General features: G+C 38.1%; 1 protein-coding gene across 4 annotated transcripts in view; it reads right to left on the reverse strand.

Annotated features, from left to right (window-relative positions):
- LOC137259851 (sodium- and chloride-dependent glycine transporter 2-like) overlaps positions 1 to 25,279 on the reverse strand; it is a 44,715-nt gene that overhangs the window by 17,774 nt on the left and 1,662 nt on the right. For 2 of the 4 annotated variants that reach the window (XM_067797479.1, XM_067797478.1), the window contains exon 1: positions 16,425 to 16,927. The exons of the other annotated variants lie outside the window; for them this stretch is intronic. The gene's annotated coding sequence lies outside the window, so the exon portion shown is untranslated. Of the gene's footprint in view, positions 1 to 16,424; positions 16,928 to 25,279 lie in introns of those variants that run through there. 4 annotated transcript variants of the gene reach the window in all.

The following is a 25,279-nucleotide window of genomic DNA, read 5'->3' on the forward strand; positions in this document are numbered from 1 at the left end:
TAGGAGCAAAGATAGGCTTTCTTTAAAGACTAAGGAGACAAGACTTAGTGGAAATACTACTATGTGCGTCATCAGAACTACATGTGCTCTTACAATGTTTAAGGGCCAATTTCACCTTGTGAAAATTTAATCCTTCATCTTCTTGTTTTTTTTGTTGTCACATATTTGTTACCGGTGGATCATGATGTGCAGTGGTGCTATATTTTCTTTCTAATCCTATGGCTAAATTATATGGATGAAAGATATTCTCTTGCAATTATTTTACTGACTTCAAACACAGCCCTAAAGAACCATACTAAAGCATCCAGTCGACATTATAGCATTTTGAAGGAAGTCAGCAGTCAGTTCAGTTTAACGACACGTTCAGCAATATTTTAGGAATATCCAGACGGGGACACCACAAATGGACTTACCCCATTGTACCCATGTGGGCAATCGAACCCAAGTCTTCAGCGTGATGAGCGAACACCTTAACCGCAAGTCCACCCTGCCGCCTATTTAGAGAACAGTTACTATTCTGATTGTAACGTTATGTCAGTTCAGAGCGAACCTATACCTCATTAAAATACATATTGGGACGGAGCTAAAATTGTTCCTTTCATGAAATGCTGAGACCAAGCTGGAATACTATCGGAGAGAATTTTCAAATCAAGTTTATTGTCTGACCTTATTTTAATGCTGCTTTTGGCAGCATTCTAACAATATTAAACACGTGCTTTAACTTCTCACATTTTGCAAGCCTGATATAAATGGACCCTCTTTATGTAAACTTCATTGATCGGCAAGTACGCTAGTTTCCATAAGTTACAAAGATCACATTAGGACACTGATAACTACAGGGGCATTTCACTTTTGAATGTATCTGGGAGAGTGTTTACTGGCGTAATAGAAAGAAGACTTCAAGTAAGGTTTGATGTTAACAACTTGATTGATCACTGAAGCACAAGCAGGTTTTCGTCCAAAATATTCAACAATAGATAGTATATTTACTCTCCTATCAGTTCGTACACATTATCTGTGTAAACCAAAAGGTCGCTTTCACTGTGCATTTATAGATGTTTAAAAGCGGTTGATGATGTTGTACAAAATGGTTATGTAAACCCATGCCGTGCATACTGAAATAAGTACCAAACGTTCATGTAACGTAGCCAGGCCAGACAGCTGGTAGCTGGCTGTGAAAGGATTGGCATTTTCATCATTAAGTCTCCTCATTATTGTGTGTGCATTCAACTATTTAGTTCTCGGCCAAATGCTAGAAAAGTCTTTATTTTTTAGGACGTCCCAGAAGCAGTAAACATGTTGAAATTATATTAGTTCAGCGCAAACCTTATACCTTCCTACAATACCCACGGAAAGATAACTGAGGGATAAAGTCTATTCAGGTAATGTTACCCAGTGGGGACGGAGCTAAATGTCAGCTAAGGTCAAATCTGAATATTAAAGGAAATGATTTAAATTAAATTCTGTATTTTGGTCGCTTTTAGAAATATTGACGCAATATCAAGGCTGGGGACACCAGAAACAGGCTTCACACTTTGGACTCACGGGCGGACTCGAACCAGAGTCTTCAGCATGACGAACTGACACTTTGAGCATTCGGCTACCCCACAAACCCTGAAGTCTGCAAAAAGCGGTCTCTTGACCTTCAAAATCTTAGAGCGGTATTACTAATGGGTCGTCCGTGAGGTTTAAATGGGTTTTAAACATAACGTGATATCGCTAAAACATTTGTTTACTTTTGACAAGATCGGGTCTTTTTGTTCATCCAGTCATAGAATATCAATAACTACCCATAACCGCATTAAGAAATGACAACTATATTTTCTTTTGATCTATCATGCCACGCCAAGCATTGTTGGCTCGTGCTGTCCATTGTAATCATGGCCAAAGTTTATTTTCACTGGTTATTTTTACCTTGCTTGCGCAACAGTGCAGCTTCGAAATCCTGTGATCAATATCAAGAACAAAGACCCACGCTATTGGCGACATGTCTCAACCAAATTAGCGAGTCTGACCACCCGATCCCGGGACTTACAGATGCCACGGGTTGCTGATGCTGAAGATCAGTCGTGACTCGGATCTTCATGGATTTGAAAATGAAACAAATGACAGTTTATGATATTAAAAGTGACGATAACAAATCCCTCCGGCTCCCATGACATTTGAAAGAACAAATCAACTGACAGTTACTTGAAGTCTAACTTGATTTCTTTGGACTAGGTTCAAATCATTTCCATAGAAAACATGAAAACTTAAAATGCAAAAATTCTGTAATTTTTTTACGGACAGTGTTTCAAGATCTGTGTGATATATCTGTCAAGTCTTACAGAAAGATATTGAATGGTTTTCGAGTTGTGCTCCGAAAACGAAGCCCAGCCCTTCATTTTGAGACTAAGACTGAATCGTTTCCATTGAAATCGAAAAACTAATAAATTACAATAGTCTGTAAATAACAAAGGGCAACACTTTAGGTTCTGTTAGATATGTCTACAAAGTTTTGCAGAGAAAATATTGAGCGGTTTTTGAGTTCTGCTCCACAAACAAGAAAGCCCATTCCTTTCTTTAAGACAAGGTCCCAAACGTTTAATTGAAAATCGTGAAAATTAAATACGGCGATAATATATGAATAACTAAAGGGGTGGGGATAACAACGGTAACGCTATTTTTACCAACTGCAGTAAAACTGCAGTTTTGTAGCATCTACTGCGAACAGGGTACATGACGTCACTACTGAGAGCGACGATTTTCGCCCTAAACCTTTGCCCATACCACCAACCGCCATTTTTTTCAATGCTCAACAACGTGAGAGTTCCAGTCGACGTTTTCATTGCTGCATGCTATGATTTATGGCACAATTATTAAGGTTGGCAACGGCAAGAAAGTGCATAATGGCACAGGTACATGTGATGAATCGTCAATATTGAATCCAAGTTCAAACGAGCTATAGGTGGCAAGATCTCAGCTTCTTATGACATCACCTAACAATTTGATGGCCCGTGATAATGGCCCGTCGTCAAACAATTAGTAAATCATCAATTTACAGTGGTCCGTTCAATCCTGACAACATGCGGGCGTTTTAAAGGATAATTTTATTCATTTTAGCTATAATGAAAATTCGTTTCATGAAAACACGACACAAACAACGTGCAATCGCCTCTAAACACTGCAATAACTGGAAATTGAAAACATTACGTCAGTGACAGCTGGAGGTTTTAATGTGTTGAAAATAGTAAAAGACCGCATTTACGCTCATATGTATGGCTACCATAAATTGCAAGAAAAAACAAAACGTTAAATTCAAAAAAGGCATTTAATACCGTTTTCTGCCACCTCCAGAGTCAGTACACATTGTCTGCGGATAAATCTGTCATAGACTAAATCATTTCTACAAGTTTCCTTAAAACTTCATTTATTCAAACGATCTATTTATTTCAACATAAGTCCAGGGTGCACCGAAATTCTACCCCCTTTGTCTATGTAATGTATTCAGCAAACATTCGGTGTATCCCCTCTTATCATAAACCCCCCTCCGGGCAGGACCCTTAATTCTCAAACGCTATCAATACATGTCAATTAACACCTCCCTAAGTCGCCTAATCTTACGCATGTACTTGTGCATGGGTCAGTGACCTTGCACAATGTGGCGTAATGGCCCTGTGTATAAAAACCTGGCTGATATGGTCAGTCGACAGACCATCCAGGGGGACCATCCAGCGAGACCAACCAGCAAGACCAACCATGGAGACTAGATCATCGACAGAAGTGGACGGATTGTGCGTCTAGTCGGGGTGTCGGCCAAGGCCGTCGCCCCACCTACGACTACGTCGACGATGAAGAATCGGACTTCTGAATGTGTGTGAGTGACAGAGCGGGTCTCCACATCGGGATCATTGGCCACTCAGTCCCGATGTGCGTTCTGTCACATGTTTACCACTGTATTTACCATTTCGACCATCCTTCGACCAAACAGTAATAAAACATGGCTGCTGCTGTCTTCATCTCTAACACCGACTCATGTCTTCCCTGTTTCTTGTCCACCATCCTAAACTACCACCCGAGAGCTCTATAAAATGGGTATACATGTAAAATACCGCTTTCTGTCACCTCTGGAGGTTTTAATGTGTTGAAAATAGTAAAGGACCGCATTTACGCTCATATGTATGGCTACCATAAATTGCAAGAAAAAACAAAACGTTAAATTCAAAAAAGGCATTTAATACCGTTTTTGCCACCTCCAGAGTCAGTCAACATTGTCTGTGGGTAAATCTACAAAATGGGTATATAATACCGCTTTCTGCTGAGTCAGACGCTGCATGGACATCTTTCTTGCTCTTGATCAATGGTCAATGGTTTTGATAAATGGCCCGAATGCCAAAGTTTGATTAAGCCACGTGAACAAGATGGCGGTAGCTGGACGTGTTTTGAGTTACTCCAACAATATTTAACCTTTAACTTCAAAGTAATGAATCGCTCTTCCGTGACACATTCAAAATCAAAGTAAGATGAAGAAGAAACCTTCCACAGATAGCATAGTCTCGCCCGGGGGACACACTGTAACAGCAACAGCAACACGTTTACCCAACTCTGTACAACCAGCCACAAGCTCCTCAGTACACACAGGTACGATAGTTACAGAATCACTAGACGCTATAAACACGTCACAATTTAATTCTGGACTCACAAAAGTCCAGAAACTCTCAGCACTGTGGCCACTCTCGCACAAGGGATTTCGCAACATTAAACAGGCAGCTGTTATGTATAAGTGCTAAGGATGAAAAAATGAAAAAAAGAAATTTTCGAAAACTCACAATTTAAACTCGCTCGCCCATGGGCGAAAGTGTTTCATTTCATCCAGAATAAATGTTTTGGAGCTTGTAAATGAATGAAAAAATGTTGATAAGTATCATGACATGTTCCCATGTTTCCCATGTTTTGGAGGCTGTGAATGGATGAAAGTATGTTCATATGTATCATGTCACAAAATTCAACTCATTTTGAATTAATTCCGTTAATTTAGAGCTATTTAACAAAATCTCACCCATGGGCGAAAAACATTTTGGCCCATGAGCGAGAATATTTCCTTTTACCCCAAACACATCTTTTCCAATATTTGGAGGATGTAAATGAATGAAAGTACATTTATGAGTATCGTGACAGAAATTTCAACTCATTTTGACTTAAGTCCTCTAAATGAGAGCAATTTTGAAAACTCTAGCCCATGGGAGAAAGACATTTTGGCCCATGGGCGAGAATATTTGCCTTCACTCAAAATACATCTTTTCCTGTGGTTTGGAGGTGTAAATGAATGAGGATATATTTATGAGTATCATGGCACAAAATCCAACTCATTATGACTTAATTCTGCTAATTGAGACCGATTTTCAAAAACATCTCGCCCATGGGCGAAAAACATTGGGCCCATGAGCGAGAATATTTCCTTTTCACTCCAAATACATCTTTTCTAATGTTTTGGAGGATGTAAATGTATGAAAGTGCCATTGTGAGTATCATGACACAAAATTCAACTGATTTTGACTTACTTTTGCGAGTTCAGGAAGATTTTTTTTAAATATGCCAGAATAATCACTTTTACTCAAAATACATCTTTTCCTGTGTTTTGGATTTTGTAAATGAATGAGGATATATTTGTAAGTATCATGGCACAAAAGTCAACTCATTTGGACTTAAATCTGCTAATTTGTAACAAGTACAAAAATCTGGATTTCCACTTAAATTTTCATAGTTTTTTTTATTGTCTTGGGGGTTGTAAATTTATGAATGAAAATGTGTTCATAATTATCACGACAAAAATATGAAATAATTCCGGTCTTAATTCGACTAATCTCTCTTGTGGACGAAAATATTTTCGTTTGCTGGTTTTCTTTATTTTGCAAACATGTGGTTTAAAAATAGATGAAATTCTAATGAAAATTCAGTTTAATTTCGTGAGTTTAGTTTTATGTCGCACTCAGCAATATCCCAGCAATATGGTGGTGGCTTGTAGATAATCGAGTTTGGATCAGACAATCCAGTGATCAACAGCATGAGCATCTACCTGAACAATTGGGAACTGATGACATGTGTCAACAAAAGTCAGCGAGCCTGACCACCCGATCCCGTTAGTCACCTCTTACGACAAGCATAGTCGCCTTTTATGGCAAGCATGGGTTGTTGAAGCCCTCTTCTACTCCAGATCTTCACGGGTCCCGAACACAGAGCTTTACTTCCAGCAACATATACAATACACTTAGAATACTAAGCCTTGAGATTCTTTTGAATTTAGGTATTCTATAAATATATCAAAATTCAACCTATATCTATGAAGTTCAAGTTATTTGTGAAAGCCCTAATCCAGGCCCCCATAAGTAATTGAAGGAATTACAGCAAATTTGAAGGAATTGCATCTCAAATGGATACAAACGCAGCCCACTCGCGAAATTATTGCAGCGATATCGGTAATTTAGCGGTAATAACAGAAACACATCGGCCCTATCGGAAGCAATGTCGGTAATACTGGAAACACGCTCGGCCATCTTCGGAGATTTTTCGGTCGCGAGCGGAAACTCACGCAGCAAAACATGGCGTCGTTGGAAGAAACACCCGTCTCGGTGAGTTGTGTTTTTCGTTCCTACTATTACGTTTTTATACCTATCCATCTTTGACAACCCGTGTTGAATGCGTTTAGGTATGAGGTGTTGTCGGGGCAATAGCTTATGTTTTTAGGAAAAGATTGCCACTGCAGAACAGTGTCACAAGTCATGCCCCTGGAGATTGTTTACACCTGAACATCGAAGTCGTGCCGAAATATGTATTGAAATATGTCTTGCCAATTCCGCTGACATTCACCAAATGTACCTACCTAGTAATTTTAAGTGTACCTACCCAGTTTAGCATGTTTCGTTTTAATAGGGTGGTCTCCATTTTTAGAAATTCCCGTTTGCCCGTCCCGGCTTTTCTTCGTCCGGGGTTTTATAGGTTTTATTTGTCAGACCAGAAATAATCTTCAACAGGGGTAGGTCACTCGCTTGTTTTCTTTACCATTTGTACTAATTAGTATGCGCCTCCTCATGCTCCAATGCACACAGTGACCTGATTCGTCTCCATCGCAACTTAGGCTGCGTTTAACAGTACTTCAGCCAGTTTACTGTATCAGTCGAAATCTTACAATGAATGAATGAATGAATGAAGAGCAAGAAGTATATGTGAATGAATGAAAGAAATAAAGAAAGAAAGAAGTACATATGTGAATGGATGAAAGAATAAATGATACACCACGGCCATCCCTTCCAAAACACGCTAAAGAACGCAAAACTATCGTTAGATCACATGTGTTAACATCAGCTTGTTATTGTCTCCCTGGTCAGGCGTAACAATTGTCAGACAGGTTAAAACAACAAACTATCTGGTTGACTGCACAGCTGCCTGTTGACGTAGTATACCCACATCACCTACTTTTCCTGCGTAACCTTCATCTACATCACCACCCTTAATATATTGAGCAGAGAGCACAGAAGGCCCTAGCTGTAACCACTGAACCGTGGCGTCTCTCTGCTCCCAAGTTCCCAAGTGGGGGTGTCCTTTTTTACCTATTCTATTAATCTTTAAAACATCTAACAAGCTCAACGCAGTCATTTTTTACTCAAATGTGATGTTATACATATCATAAGAGTATTTTTTATGTGTTATTCAGTTGATAAATTGTTATTTCATGATACATATATGTACAATATTTTGCTTCGATTCTGTAACTACCCACATTATGACATTGAGACCATTCTGATTTATCGAGTAAAATACGATTGTATAGTTTTGAGTTTGAAACTTGGCATATTTTACCAGTTTGCCACTTTTGCACTCTACCTTTTTAAAGGGGGCGTGCATATTTTGGTGGTTTTTAGTATTCCATCTATTCATTTGGATTTATTAATCTATTTGTTTTTGTTTTGTTTTGTTTTTTGTTACTGCTAGTGGGCCTGTTAGTCTGCTTTGATAACTGTAAATTTATTCTGACGTTTGACGAGCGAAACATGAAGTGTTGTTATCATGTATGTTATGTAATTCTATTATTGGTGTGGAGCGGCATTGATATGCATGTTTATGCTTGCCAATCCAGTCCCGATTACTTGAGGAGATTAGTTTAAACTATAGATGAACGTATCCATACTATTAATGTGTAATGTAATCAAGATTGACTTTGCGTTTACTTTTCTATTTTCACTATTTTTGCTACACTCGAACAGATTTACTTTGGCTTTCGTGATTGTGGTCTCTAAGTATTTTGGTGTTGAGACAACTGGAACTGTTGATCTGCAGTCTTTCAAAATTCATTTTCACGGGATATATTCTCCCTTTTTACCAGTTCTCAAAATGAACAAAAAGCTGTTTACACAAAGGTATCTTCCCGTACAATAAGTAGGACGAAACGTGAAGCATAGCAGCTTTACTGAAGCCATAACCGATTGCCATAACTGAAGTTGTTAAAATGATCCTGAAAACTGTCATTTTCAACATTCACCTTGCAAGCAATTTTACCAAGAAACTAAATAACTCATTACTAATGGAAGGAGTGAACTGAAAGCCCATTTTATTAACTGAAGTCACTGATTGAACTCGCTAACATCGATTGACTTACATTCTGGTACACGTGTCTTATTTCGTTTCCTGAGGACACACATTTTACTTTTTTTATAGAAAATCCGTGTCTAATCCCATAAAACAACACCGTTGTCACTACACCAAACGATTTTGACCTCGACCCAAAACAAAGGTTTAACTTACAGGACTACCTGTAAGATATCCCTTTCTTGATAACGAGTTTAACAGCTACGCCGAAATGCTGCTTACCTTATAAGAAGTTGTATATCCATAGAACTTTCGTATTTTTTTCCAAATGATCATGACCTGAACAGAAATTACTTTGTCAGAGACTTCATGAGTGATTTTCAAGTTCTAATCCACACACTGATTTCCACTTTTTCATCATTTTGACTTTTATCTCAGTTTGTTGAGTATCTCAGCATAACTCGCAAAGACAATGGAAACTGAGCGGAACGATGACGCTTTCTGTTTCTTCCGCGTTCACTTACGTAGTTTCCGCAAAGCGCCTACGATGTCATGTCTCGTCCGCTGGTCTTGTTTATTGGAGTATAACAGCTGCCGCTTTCAAGTGTATTTTACTTGTCATATACAAAATTCATCCATGGATCACATTAGGTCATTAGGGGACACCAGCTTTGAAATGAACAGGTGCTCGTGAGTGTATATGAATGAAAAAGACTGATTGCGCAAGACGCGCAGCCAAATATCTCACATTCAAAGGAAATCTCGAATTGATTGTTTTGGAAGGCGTCGAGCTGACCGGTTGGTTTTGGTGTTGTGTATAAACCTCCTTTGCAAGAACTTTGTCAAGCATACCTGCTTTGTCCTTTTGCAAGACCTGCACATATCAGTCTTTGAAAGACATTGACATTTATGTGCAGGTGCTCTGGAAAACCTTGTCCGGCACGATATTCCTTCCAATTTAGTTATTGTGTGCATGCTGCATTTCAATTTTGAAAATGTGCTTAAAACATATTTTGATTCTCAAAGAATGTGGTTCGTTTAGCAAGCAAAATATTGCTTTGATTAACACTTCACCAGTACTATGCAATATTGCAGAATACACAAAACCGGATACACAAAAACGACAAATTATAGCATTGTGATTAGGGGTATATGGGGTTATAGGAGTCCCTTTTTATCCACCGAGACAAGTCCTACACGCCCTGGTGGGGTGTGGATTCGGGGAGGGGGTAACGGAGGAGATGACCAAGACACAAGTACTCCATACGCTATCATGGTCTTCCTTACTGCTTGAAGATCGACCTTTTCTCACTGTGGTCTGTGATGACTTCGGTGAACGGAAAAGAACTTATTCACTGTGAAAACCAGAAAATAGTTGAATCCGTCCATGATTTTAGCATAAAACACAAAGCTTGATTTTTAATTTTTTAACAGGAAACTAATTAACTTGTCAAAAACCTTCTCACAAATGTTCAGTGTTTCTACAAAGAGCTAGTCAGACGCAACAAACCATAATTCTATTTTTCATGTTTACTTATATGATAGATGTATTTGATGTAATGATATGTATGCATATGTTATTATATGATAGTTCATATGGATGACGACACATGCTTCATTTATATTTTGTATTATATGCTGTATGGGTGAGGTACTGTAAAGCTTGTTCACCAGTCCCAATCAGAGTTACAAAACACACAAAAATACAACAACATGGAGATGTGTGGAGAAAATAGAGACATATGGAGAACAGCAATGTCATAACTGAACAGAAATCATTCCCTCTATTGGTGAAGGCCGTGTTGGATTAGTTAAACAAAGAAATCTAGTCGACCATGCCTCCTAATCCTCTTACTCCTTAAACAAACCACTTGCCTGGGCTGTCTAAAATTGAATTGAAATTTTTGTAAATTCGATGTTTCGGGTATTACGTAAGGAGGTAATCAGGTGTCAACACTATGGCGTTCGACGCTCCGGACATGAAGGAAAACCAAATACGTTATAAAGTACAGTAATGTGGTCACTATGAGCGAGGCAGACAGTCTGATGAGCACAGCTCATTACGGAAATCTCTTGTCTTTGGAGCTGCTCGTTGAGACGCTGAAGCCTTCTGTCAAGTTCTTCTTTATTCTTTATTGTGGCTACTGTGTCACAATATGCAGTTTACATTGCTCACAGACCCTCAATTCACGATGACGCCAACTTTCTCGACCACTGTTCGTGCGACGACTATCATTCAGGAATTGGTTCCACAGCTCATTCTTTCACCGAAGTCTTTGTGTATGTGTTTTAGCTCGTTAATTAGCGTAGAGACGAGTCTTCTGCTATTCTCGGGCACAAGTTCTCCAAGGTATTCGACGCTCCGGGTGTCATTAGAACAGTGTTGAGCACTGTCACACTCCACTGCTTTTTGACAGTCCTGTTGTGTGTTTGATAAAACAATCGACAATCCGGGTGTGAACCAAAAGAGGATATCACCATTCTCATCGGTGGATGAAATGGGATGAAGAAAACCCGCATACTCTTCATCATATTCCTACACCATATTTACCATAACGAATGTTTAAATATCACTTTATGTAAATAGAGCATCAAAACAGGCTGAAACCATGTATTATATTAACATGGTACTAACTATAGTCGATTCGAACCACTGCTTTACAGTTCACTGACTGGATGCAGGCTTTTCCCACGTGGCGGGGTAAAACTTAATGATCTATTCTCCCTCGCAAGGCCACGTGAACCAATCAGAAATGGACATTCTTAAATGGGGTAGGAGAAATGTGCCCTGTACGTTCTTATGAACCTTGATCTTTCAGGTACATTTCATCAGTTGTGTACAAATAATGGTCTAGAATAATGTTTCAAACACTTTAATACGTATTGATGCAGGGGCTCCATATATGTTCTTGTTTACGTCCCGCTCGTCAAACGTCAGAATAAATTTACAGGTATCAAAGCACTCACTCGCTGGGCCACTTGCAATAAAAAAACCCAAACAAAGCAAAAACAGGTAAATCAGTTAATTTAAACAAATAGATGGAATACTAAAAAACACCTAAATATTAGTATGCAGGCCCCATTTAAAAAGATAGAGCGCTAAAGTGGCAAGATTCAAACTCAAAACTATTCAATCGTATTTTACTCGATAAATCAAAATGGTCTCAATGTCATAATGTGGGTAGTTACAGAATCGAAGCAAAATATTTTACATGTTTATGTACGATTTATTTAGCAAAGCCAGAAAAATCCCCGACAAACACGGCCGCTTCTCCTCAGTACGTGGGTTTGTGAGAGTGAGGGTACTCCCTACAAGGCTCACTCCCATTAGTAAACAAGGCGTCCTCCCATTTTATGTATTTTTTACTCGATAGGTATGGAAAATTAATTAGGCGATGTGGGTATGGCATGACTGGTTGATTTCTCAGGATTAGGTGAATTGGGTATGGCAGAGTCGATATACTATGATCAGAGGGGATTTAGCAACCATGTTGGGGTGAAGGAATGACAAAACTCTGAGATAGATTAATGAGTGTCTCTTTAAGCATTATGAAAATGGGAATGGTAAATTAACACAAAATGCCCTAGACCTGTCCAGCGTGTCATACATATATATATATATATTATATATATATAATAAAATAATAATTTATCAACTGAATAATACATAATCTTATGATTATGTATAACGTCACATTTTAATAAAAAGATGCATGCGTTGAGCTTGTTAGATGTTTTAAGATTAATGGAAGAGGTATAGAAGGACACCCCCACTTGGGAACTTGGGAGCAGAGAGACGCCACGGTTCAGTGGTTACAGCTATAGGGCCTTCTGTGCTCTCTGCTCAATATATTAAGGGTGGTGATGTAGATGAAGGTTACGCAGGAAAAGTAGGTGATGTGGGTATACTATGTCAACAGGCAGCTGTGCAGTCAACCAGATAGTTTGTTGTTTTAACCTGTCTGACAATTGTTACGCCTGACCAGGGAGACAATAACAAGCTGTTCTTAACACATGTAATCTAACGATAGTTTTGCGTTCTTTAGCGTGTTTTGGAAGGGATGGCCGTGGTGTATCATTTATTCTTTCATTCATTCACATATGTACTTCTTTCTTTTATTATATCTTTCTCATTCATTCACATATGCACTTCTTTCTTTTATCATTTCTTTCATTCATTCACATATACTTCTTGCTCTTCATTCATTCATTCATTCATTCATTCATTGTAAGATTTCGACTGATACAGTAAACTGGCTGAAGTACTGTTAAACGCAGCCTAAGTTGCGATGGAGACGAATCAGGTCACTGTGTGCATTGGAGCATGAGGACGCGCATACTAATTAGTACAAATGGTAAAGAAAACAAGCGAGTGACCTACCCCTGTTATTTCTGGTCTGACAAATAGGAGAATACCCTATAAAACGTCGGACGAAGAAAAGCCGGGACGGGCAAACGGGAATTTCTAAAAATGGAGACCACACTATTAAAACGAAACATGCTAAACTGGGTAGGTACACTTAAAACTACTAGGTAGGTACATTTGGCGAATGTCAGTGGAATTGACAAGACATTTCAATACAGTTTAAAGATCTCACAACACCGTTTATTAATGTGTCCCAGCATAGTCACTGGAGTTTGGTCACTCTTGATTAGGGCTTTCACAAATAACTTGAACTTCATAGATATAGGTTGAATTTTGATATATTTATAGAATACCTAAATTCAAAAGAATCTCAAGGCTTAGTATTCTAAGTGTATTGCATATGTTGCTGGAAGTAAAGCTCTGTGTTCGGGACCCGTGAAGATCTGGAGTAGAAGAGGGCTTCAACAACCCATGCTTGCCATAAAAGGCGACTATGCTTGTCGTAAGAGGTGACTAACGGGATCGGGTGGTCAGGCTCGCTGACTTTTGCTGACACATGTCATCAGTTCCCAATTGTGCAGGTAGTTGCTGATGCTGTTGATCACTGGATTGTCTGATCCAAACTCGATTATCTACAAGCCGCCACCATATTGCTGGGATATTGCTGAGTGCGACATAAAACTAAACTCACGAAATTAAACTGAATTTTCATTAGAATTTCATCTATTTTTAAACCATATGTTTGCAAAATAAAGAAAACGAGCAAACGAAAATATTTTCGTCCACAAGAGAGATTAGTCGAATTAAGACCGGAATTATTTCATATTTTTTTGTCGTGATAATTATAAACACACTTTCATTCATAAATTTACAACCCCCAAGACAATAAAAAAACTATGAAAATTTAAGTGGAAATCCAGATTCTTGTACTTGTTACAAATTAGCAGATTTAAGTCCAAATGAGTTGACTTTTGTGCCATGATACTTACAAATATATCCTCATTCATTTACAAAATCCAAAACACAGGAAAAGATGTATTTTGAGTAAAAGTGATTATTCTGGCATATTTTCAAAAATCTTCCTGAATTCGCAAAAGTAAGTCAAAATCAGTTGAATTTTGTGTCATGATACTCACAATGGCACTTTCATACATTTACATCCTCCAAAACATTAGAAAAGATGTATTTGGAGTGAAAAGGAAATATTCTCGCTCATGGGCCCAATGTTTTTCGCCCATGGGCGAGATGTTTTTGAAAATCGGTCTCAATTAGCAGAATTAAGTCATAATGAGTTGGATTTTGTGCCATGATACTCATAAATATATCCTCATTCATTTACACCTCCAAACCACAGGAAAAGATGTATTTTGAGTGAAGGCAAATATTCTCGCCCATGGGCCAAAATGTCTTTCTCCCATGGGCTAGAGTTTTCAAAATTGCTCTCATTTAGAGGACTTAAGTCAAACTGAGTTGAAATTTCTGTCACGATACTCATAAATGTACTTTCATTCATTTACATCCTCCAAATATTGGAAAAGATGTGTTTGGGGTAAAAGGAAATATTCTCGCTCATGGGCCAAAATGTTTTTCGCCCATGGGTGAGATTTTGTTAAATAGCTCTAAATTAACGGAATTAATTCAAAATGAGTTGAATTTTGTGACATGATACTTATGAACATACTTTCATCCATTCACAACCTCCAAAACATGGGAAAAGGTGTATTTTGAGTAAAAGTTTTTTTGAAAAATCACTCTTAATTAGCCGAATTAAGTCAAAATAAGCTTAATTTCGTGTCAAGACACTAATAAATACACGTTCATTTATTGAAAACCTGCAATGCCTGAAAAAAACAAAAACACGTAGTTTCAAAGAAATTAATTATTCTCGTCCATGGGCCAATATGTTTTTCACCCATGGGCGAGATTTTTAAAAATCGCTGTCAGTTAGCAGAGTCAAGTCACAACAAGCTGAAATTTGTGTCATGATACTTATTAACATTTTTTCATTCATTTACAACCTCCAAAACATTTATTCTGGATGAAATGAAACACTTTCGCCCATGGGCCTGCCCATGGGCCTACCCATGGGCGAGCGAGTTTAAATTTTGAGTTTTCGAAAAAATTGTTTTTCATTTTTTCATCCTTAGCACACATACATAACAGCTGCCTGTTTAATTTTTCGAAATCGCTTGTGCGAGAGTGGCCATAGTGCTGAGAGTTTCTGGACTTTTGTGAGTCCAGAATTAAATTGTGACGTGTTTACTGTTTATTTTTTAAAATGTTGCAGAAATGCATATTTTGCACACAAAGATTTCGGTCTTAAAAGAGAAACTCTACAGGTCCCCATAGCAAACACCGGTTACCGGACCTCTTAACTGATACTCTGTGTGTGCTGTGAAGAGAATGCATTTTTGAACAATTCAATGCAGCTCTTCATTGAATAAAAAGAAAATGATACGCATTTGAAATGAAATACTTGACTGGACAGATTTAAAATAATCTCATAAATCTTGATCCCCAAGAGTTTTCAGTGGTATCATGTCAAATGATAACACGTTCTTGCACATGGTTTGATCAGTAACGTTATAACAAGTGTACTAGGTGAAATGCTGCGTTGTTTACCTAGGCCTTCCTTCATCCCCGCCTGTGACAGGGTAAACAAACGTCTGGGTGTAAACACTGTGTGAAGCAAGCACTTAGTTCCCACCACAGTCATACTGCTCTGCAGCTGTCGTAAAATATGCATTTACACTATTTCTTAAATGAGTTTAAAATCAGAAAACTGAGAACTTACCCACCAATCACCACAGGCACTCGTGTCATTGCGCAGATTTAAGTTTCGGTTTGTTTTTGTTTTTAAATATGAAAGTTTTGAGATGACCCCCGACTTGAAACGATTCACAGTACGATATAACCTAGACAAGACCGGACACTTCCGTGTACCCTACTCGCCTGCTTTGCTGATCGCTACGCTACCATCGCATGCAGTCGATTAAAAGTTCATCTGAACATAATCATGGGTGATTGGCCCATCGAGCACCACTCATGACACCTACCAGTTCTTTATTGTTATTTGTACAAGTCAATTGAAAGCCGATTTTTACCCTCAACTAAACGATCTTGACACAAATGGTGGGCTATAGTAAGCGTCGACGAATGAGAGGGCTTGGTTTCAACACACCCTCTTTATGCAGCCTTGCTATCGTCCGCATATAATGTGAACCGTATGTTGACATGTCCTGTAATGGCATAGCCTGTCTGGTCTGGTCGAGAGGCATGACGGTTGTTTAAAACTGATATATTCGGAAATGGAAGGTTTCCACTGAAACACAGAGGGTTTACCTCCGACATACTGTTTCACAAACGGAAGTATGACTGTAAAACATTGACTGAAATTATAACGAAATGATGACGTTATTCTCGTATCCATCAGTTGGAATGACAAGATAGAGCGCTAATCAAGCGACTAATCTTTGCTGAAGCTCTCAGCTCTCACCTGCTGTAGTTCTAGGGTGGGCAGTGGTTCTGGCATCACGCAGGTCAGCTACAGTCTGATTCACCTGCAGCTGTAATGCCCGGATGTCTCATGTCAAGCTGCCCCGTAGTTTTCGTAGACTATCTCTGTAATTGTCACGTTCCCGTTCCACACGTCTCAGCCTTTGCTTCAGTGCTTTAGGGTGTGTCTTCGTGTTTCGCACATTGGCTTTGAGACTTTGAACTTCATCGATTACATGTGCACTGATGATATTCCCGATAACATCTGATGTCAGGATGTCGGTCATGGCTTGTTGGACTAGATTTTTTATTAAGGGGGGAACGAATGTTCTCTTAAGTTCTTCTTTTAGCGTCAACTCCAACTCTTCAAAGTTCTCCATCACTTTAATCTCAATACCAGCAGCTGAACGTTTCCATGCGTTGATCTCAATTTCGTTCTGCCTGACCTGTTTAGCCAAGGCAGCAATCCCGGGATCAGCCTGTACGTCGCTAATACCACACAATAGCAGACTGAACAATACAACAGTTGTTACCTCCATCGTGCAAGTGTGCAGCACGCAGATAGGAAGCCGAGTGCCTCGCTTGCCGGGTAAACGGGTTTAATATAGCCCGACTCAAGTGTTAGGCCGAATGTCAGCTCGGGTCAGCACATGCTCCATCAGCAGTGTGCATACACGTGATCAACAACCGACATGGCGAATAGCTACTTGAGAATATTAGGATGTATATCCAGTGCCATGTACCAAGCAACATAACACTGCTCGATATATTGTCACTTTTAAAGTAACATCAAATATATTGCAACACTTGTGATTACACTTTCTAAGTGAAGTACAAATTCTAGTACTTTTGGTCGTAACAAGTTTCGCGTGTCAGATGGGTGGATAAAGGTGATTGTTTAAAGTACCGCACGACTTTTATTGTTGTGTGGGCCGCGGTGGCTGAGAGGGTTAGACGGCTGACTTTGTGTGTGCCTGACTCTGAGAGTGTGGGTCCCGTGGCTGGATGAGACTCAACCCATCAAAACAGATATTGGTGCATGTTCCTGTAGTTAAGCAACAATAACAACAACAACACCTCGTATTTTGTGGTATAATATACACATGCACAAAAGTTAAGCGCCACGTACTATTTTTTTATCTGCTACTTTGGATACTCAATGGTAACTATCATAACGAGATCTATGCCTGTCATTGACGTCATTGGTTTGATTATGTTTGGCAACTAAACGGGTGATGACGCTGTGATGACGACCCATGTACCGTACAAAGGCCCTGCAGGACATGTCAGCATTTTTTTATCCCTATCAACTGCCATCTCTCAGCGGTAGTTAACTTTCTCCTGACCATGACTGAAAGGAGAATCTCACAACAGACCGTTGAAACCCAGTGTGTGAAACATGATTTTCAAGATTCAGATGGTAGGGAAAAACGTTGCAAAAACGTTGTCCTTGTCATAGCTTGACAATCTTACGTTCTAGAATCTATGGAAGGCTAATTCAGTCATAAACGTTTACAGTTTGTATTTCTGATCTTCAGTGGTGAAATCAAGACGCTATGAAAATAGTGGCGCTTAACTTTTGTGCATGTGTACATACACCAGAGTCCTTTATGCATTACTGTCTTCGGTATCCATTGCAAGCATTACCTTACAAGACACTGTAGGTAGTCTAATCGTTAAAGACTCTACTTGTCACGCTGAAGGTTCGATTTCCTACATGGGTACAATATTTGAAGCCAATTTCTGGCTCTGACTCTGCTAACTGACAGCGATTTTGAAAAATCTCGTCCATGGGCCAATGTTGTTTTTTTTATTTATTAGTGTCTTGACACGAAATTAAGCTTATTTCGACTTAATTCGGCTAATTTAAAGGGATTTTTGAAAACGCCTCGCCCATGGGCGAAAACCATTTGGCCCATGGGTGAGAATATTTACTTTTAACATTTTGGCCCATTGGCGAGAATATTTCCTTTTACCCCAAACACATCTTTTCCAATATTTGGAGGATGTAAATGAATGAAAGTACATTTATGAGTATCGTGACAGAAATTTCAACTCAGTTTGACTTAAGTCCTCTAAATGAGAGCAATTTTGAAAACTCTAGCCCATGGGAGAAAGACATTTTGGCCCATGGGCGAGAATATTTGCCTTCACTCAAAATACATCTTTTCCTGTGGTTTGGAGGTGTAAATGAATGAGGATATATTTATGAGTATCATGGCACAAAATCCAACTCATTATGACTTAATTCTGCTAATTGAGACCGATTTTCAAAAACATCTCGCCCACGGGCGAAAAACATTGGGCCCATGAGCGAGAATATTTCCTTTTCACTCCAAATACATCTTTTCTAATGTTTTGGAGGATGTAAATGTATGAAAGTGCCATTGTGAGTATCATGACACAAAATTCAACTGATTTTGACTTACTTTGCGAATTCAGGAAGATTTTTTGAAAATATGCCAGAATAATCATTTTTACTCAAAATACATCTTTTCCTGTGTTTTGGATTTTGCAAATGAATGAGGATATATTTGTAAGTATCATGGCACAAAAGTCAACTCATTTGGACTTAAATCTGCTAATTTGTAACAAGTACAAGAATCTGGATTTCCACTTAAATTTTCATAGTTTTTTTATTGTCTTGGGGGTTGTAAATTTATGAATGAAAATGTGTTCATAATTATCACGACAAAAAAAATGAAATCATTCCGGTCTTAATTCGACTAATCTCTCTCGTGGACGAAAATATTTTCGTTTGCTCGTTTTCTTTATTTTGCAAACATATGGTTTAAAAATAGATGAAATTCTAATGAAAATTCAGTTTAATTTCGTGAGTTTAGTTTTATGTCGCACTCAGCAATATCCCAGCAATATGGTGGCGGCTTGTAGATAATCGAGTTTGGATCAGACAATCCAGTGATCAACAACATGAGCAACTACCTGCTCAACTGGGAACTGATGACATGTGTCAGCAAAAGTCAGCGAGCCTGACCACCCGATCCCGTTAGTCACCTCTTACGACAAGCATAGTCGCCTTTTATGGCAAGCATGGGTTGTTGAAGCCCTCTTCTACTCCAGATCTTCACGGGTCCCGAACACAGAGCTTTACTTCCAGCAACATATACAATACACTTAGAATACTAAGCCTTGAGATTCTTTTGAATTTAGGTATTCTATAAATATATCAAAATTCAACCTATATCTATGAAGTTCAAGTTATTTGTGAAAGCCCTAATCAAGAGTGACCAAACTCCAGTGACTATGCTGGGACACATTAATAAACGGTGTTGTGAGATCTTTAAACTGTATTGAAATATGTCTTGTCAATTCCACTGACATTCGCCAAATGTACCTACCTAGTAGTTTTAAGTGTACCTACCCAGTTTAGCATGTTTCGTTTTAATAGTGTGGTCTCCATTTTTAGAAATTCCCGTTTGCCCGTCCCGGCTTTTCTTCGTCCGACGTTTTATAGGGAACGCATGATAAACAATAGACTAGTTTGGTACTTAGAAACCAATAACCTCATAACATATATTCAATGTGGCTTTCGTAAAAACAGAAGTACCATTAATCACTTAGTGCGTTTAGAATCTTTTGTCAAAAACGCTATAATTAATAAACAACATGTAGTGTCTATCTCTTTTGATTTAAAAAAAAAACATATGACACTACATGAAAATACGGCATTTTAAAAGATTTACATGACTTTGGACTGCGAGGCCGATTACCTCAATTTATATCCATCATTTTAAATGACAGTTTCAAGTCCGAGTGGTTTCTTCCCTGTCTGAACATTATTATCAGGATCAGGATGGTCCACAAGGGAGTATTTTGTCTGTTACTTTATTTAGATTTACAATCAACATTTTATCCAAAGTTTTAAATGCTTCGATTGACGGATCATGTTTTGTGGGCGATTTTAATATTTCTTGTTGTGGTAAAAATATGCATACTATTGACAGGCAATTGCAGTTGTGTTTAAACAAAATTAATAAATGCTGTGTTTAGAACGGTTTCAAATTTCTAATCGAAAACTAATTGTATGCATTTCTGTAGACGATATAAACCACATAAAGACCCTGAACTGTTTCTAAATAGTACTGCTATTAAAGTTGTAAAAGAGGCAAAGATCCTGGGATTGATTTTTGACTCGCATTTAACGTTTCTCCCTCATATCAAATCCCTTAAAACTAAATGCCTGAAGGCACTTGACTTGTTGAAAGTCATTTCTAATTGTAAGTGGGGAGGGGACCAAGCTACCCTCCTATCGATCATTGGTCCGTTCGAAATTTGATTACGGCTCCATCGTATATGGTGGAGCCGGCAAAAGCAGCCTCAAACTTCTTGCTTCTGTCCATCACCAAGGTTTAAGACTTTGTCATGGGTCTTTCTGACTTTCCGGCATGTTTTGTTTGATTGTGTTGAATATTCCATCACAAGGGATAACTATTTTTAATCAAGAACTATGAAGGATCTTTTTAGGAATGTTAGTTATCATTTAATCATTACGTTTTTAAAAGAATTAGACCTGTTACATGACTTGTAAATAGATAAATATTTTATAATTGGAAGTTGAATTAGCAACTAAGATTGTTAGTGGCTGTATCCTCGAAGGGGGTTGAAGTACCGTAAATTTATTGTCCTCCTGAGAGGGTACGTAAGTCCCAAAACAGTTGACGTCATATTTATTCTTCAACTTTTTTAGTCGTAGAATATGTGTCATTTTAAAGTGTGCCTAGTCTTGCATACAGTCGCCAGCAGCCGAGGTGTAAATCCTGTTAGGGAGCATGCAGGTAGCAAAGGCACTGTAAGTCCTCATGGTCCATTTACCTTCGGTTGCTGGCGATCTATGGCCTGGTTTTATAATGTTCTGTCCAAATAGTTATACTATTATTTTTTTAAGTTTCCACGCTAGTTTTAAATACTAAGTGTGATAATCTAGTGGTTTTACTGTCTTTCGTAGACAGGTTCTTCATAATATGCATATATGTTTGTTTTTTTAATGTCACGTATGTTCTCGTCACGATATGGCTGCAATAATGCCGATGTGACGTTAACTATTAACTCACTCACTCATCCCAGATAGTCACTGATGAGTAAAATCTACTTCCACAATAAACTTTATGATTTTAAATGTTTGTGGCCTTCGAAAAAAGCTACACTACCCACACCTATAAGAACTCATAGATGATCATGATTTCATAGCGTTCCAAGAAAAAAAAAACCCTGATCAGTTTGATGAGTTACATATTGAAGGATATACTCTTCACATAAAACAGAGCTATATTCAAAAGAAGGTCAGGTGGTATTGAACTAGCTGTACGCAGTGCTTATTCTCAATATGCCACTGTACTAGATCTAGAAAGTGAATGTGTTTTGTGGGTGAAGATAAATCGTTATTGTTACGAGTGTGTAATTTCTGCATATTTTGTTAATTAAGTAATAATTGTTATTGGGTCACAACATTTAGTGTTTTGAAAAATAATTATGATAAGTCACATTTCGCATAATAGATGGTCAGCATTTTTAAGTTTGTGGTAGCAGGCTGTCCGAAAATTGTCTGCCCTTGGTTTTCTATTTGTTACTTCCTGGAGACTGTTTAGATTTCTACAGTTTTGGCGACTGTCGTACGTGCCCGGACTTTCGGGAAAGGACTGAACGTGTATATAAATGTTCGTTGCCGTTTTGTGAGGGACACATTCACACAATTTGCTGGAGTTAATATCTTTCTGCATCTGCCAACGCCTGATCTACTGCCGCCAGACCACTCGCTGTGTTTCATTCTGCATAACTGTCTCTCTCTCGCACTAGGTCTTTGGTCAGTTTGCTTTACTATATTTTGTGAACAACTGCCTTACATTTTGTGTCATTGGTATTGTATTTGAGATCGGTATTGTGAAATTGACTTGTGACTTTGTATAACTTGCTCTCTGCTTATTAATGATACAATATTTGAATATTTTAGACTTGTCTTTGTTCCGTTTTGCTGGTTCACAGGGGTTTTTCTTACATCGTTTGTCACGGCAAATTCTTCCAGACCGAGAATGATGTAGTAATGGGAATTGTTTATAATACCCCCCGAAGGGTCCAAATATTGTGATGTACAAGTGCTTGAAGATATTGAAGCAGATGTACTTAAATGGTTAATCATTAGTGAAACTGTTGTGCTTACTGGTGACTTTAACGCTATATCAGGAACTTTAATGTATCACTGTTGTAGTGATAAAACCACTCTTTATGAATTAAGACTTAGATGAAAGTACATTCTTTAGCCTTAAGCATACACCGTTGGAGCTTAAGAAAGCTATGGAAAGAATATCACAAGATACGGGAAAAGTTAACAACTTTAATAGAAAGCTCACAAATATTATTCATACTCGTTTAAGATATCATGTAAGTGACTTGAATTATGATCTATTTCATGTTGGCATTAAGATGAACTCAAAATGTATGTGTGGCTATTTCTGTGAAAATGTTTATCACTTCCTCCTTGAGTGTTTCCTACATAATGTACATAGAACGAAGATGTTAAACCTTGTAAACGTACATGTACATGATGATGATTTAAATGTAGATCTATTACTAAATGGCAGCAGGGACTTATCATATGATCAAAATCACGCAATATTTAAAGCAGTTCAGCAGTATATATCAAATAGCAAGCGTTTTTCTTGAATGCTGTAAATATTTTCATATAAGTAAATAACCATCTTTGTACATAGACCTCTACTACTTCTGTACCATATTTCCTTCCATTTTCCTTCCTTGGTTGTTGTATATTATATCTATCATGTTGTAAATACTCGGGAGAGGGTTACCTAAGTTGGATAACTTGTTCCTAATCCCTTTCTTCACTGAATAAAATATGTTTAAATAAAAAAAAAATTATGCAAACGTCTAAATCTACTTATATGTAATGATCGAATTGGTGGAGACGAAGGTGTTGGTAGCCCTACGTGTAAAGACAAAAGTCTTGTTGATCATGTTATATCATCCCCTTCCTGTCTACCCTTATTTGTTAATTTGAAAGTCATATCATTTTCCCCACTATACTCAGATGTCCATCGTCCAGTCTCATTCAGTCTCCAATCAAGTGACCACCCAATGTGTGATACTGGTATACGAAATACGATCATTTATACAGAATCCCATAATCGTATACTGCGTCGGCCACAATGTTACGATCAATGTAAACCAACTGAGAATGTAAGTAAGTTGGAAAATGAACGTACCGACTATGTGAAAGGTGTAGCGGAAAGAGTCTTGCAGGGTCAAGGTGACTGTAAGGCGGTAGGTATACTAGCCAAGGAAATTGCTGACGTGTTATGTGATGGTGCATGTGCAACTTTTGGCGTGAATGAACGACACCGTACTCGTACTACTTGTACTGTGTAAACATTCCCGGTTTGGTAAAGATTGTCATATAGCAAGGAGAAAATACAGAAAAGCTCGTAAACAGTTTCAGAAACTCAGATCCTACCAAAATGAGTTATATTATATATAAAAAAACAAGCTAAAGGTTATAAAAGCTGTCTGAATAAATGTATAAATAAAGAAAGGTATCGGGCCAGTAGTCTGTTGTGAGATAAAGCACAATCTTCAGTCAAACAGCGTTGGAAACGTTTGAAACCTGCTGATAGTAGTCACGAATCATCTCGTCCAAACCTGGAGGATGTTTAAAACACTTCAGAGATATTAATAAATGTACACAAGATGATGTTGTGACTGATGATAATATCGTTTTTGAAACACGTGACACTTCTATACTCAACGATGATATTACAGAACTAGAATTAACACATGCTGTGAAAAATCCTAAAAGAAATAAGGCATAAGGGATCGACTTTATAGAAAATGACTACCTAATTGACTCTTTTGATGTGTTTGGTCCTTTGTGTGTGCCTTGGTTCATCCTCGTGTTAAAAACTAGAGCAATGCCAGAAGCTTGGATAGGAAGAATAATCAGAGCTATATACAAGAATAAGGGGGGAAAGGATGACCTCTCATCGTACAGGCCTATTACCATCTTGGGCTGCTATTCACTTCTGTACTAAACACCGGGTTGACTAAAGTTTAGACAGTAATGCTATTCTAAGTAATGTTCAAGATGGTTTCCGCAAAGGGTTTTCCACAATCGATAATATCTTTGTCCTAATCATGCTGATGAACGTTTTCTTAAAACACGTAAACAAAAGTTATATCGTGCATTCATTGACCTTTCCAAACGTTTGAAGAGTCGGTTTGGGGCATAAAATACTGAAGCAAGGTATACGTGGGCGGTTTTTTGACCTAATAGAAAATATGTATAAAAACATTAAATCATTCATGCATGCAAATAACAAATAGTCAGACTACTTCCCGTGTGAGTGTGGTGTAAGACAAGGTGAAAACCTATCACCAATATTGTTTTCACTGTTCTTAAGTGATCTTGAGGTATACATTTCAAATGATAATCCTGAGTTTGTCTATATCGAGAGTGAATGCCGTTTTACGCCTTTTTTCTCTCTTATACGCAGGTGACGATGATGTCAGTATATCCAATACTAAAATCGTCATATTTGGTGGTAGAACACCTTCTAAAATGAAACATATGTTCTATTTCGGAACACGTGTAATCTTAAAAATGTTCATCTGAGGTTTCTGAAAATCATCTGTAATCTTAAAGTATCTACCCCAGCTTACATGGTCTACGGAGAAACGGGAAGGTATCCTCTGAGAATTAAGATGGTAAAACGATCGATCAAATATTGGTAGTACCTAGCATATTAAGCGTTCAATTATCTCACACTTTACATAACTTTGTTACACAACAAAAAAGAGCACTATGGCTATCAAGATAGGCGGTTACATTTT

The sequence above is a fragment of the Haliotis asinina genome, chromosome 13, assembly GCF_037392515.1.
Source record: "Haliotis asinina isolate JCU_RB_2024 chromosome 13, JCU_Hal_asi_v2, whole genome shotgun sequence".
In the NCBI taxonomy this organism is placed as follows: Eukaryota; Metazoa; Mollusca; class Gastropoda; order Lepetellida; family Haliotidae; genus Haliotis; species Haliotis asinina.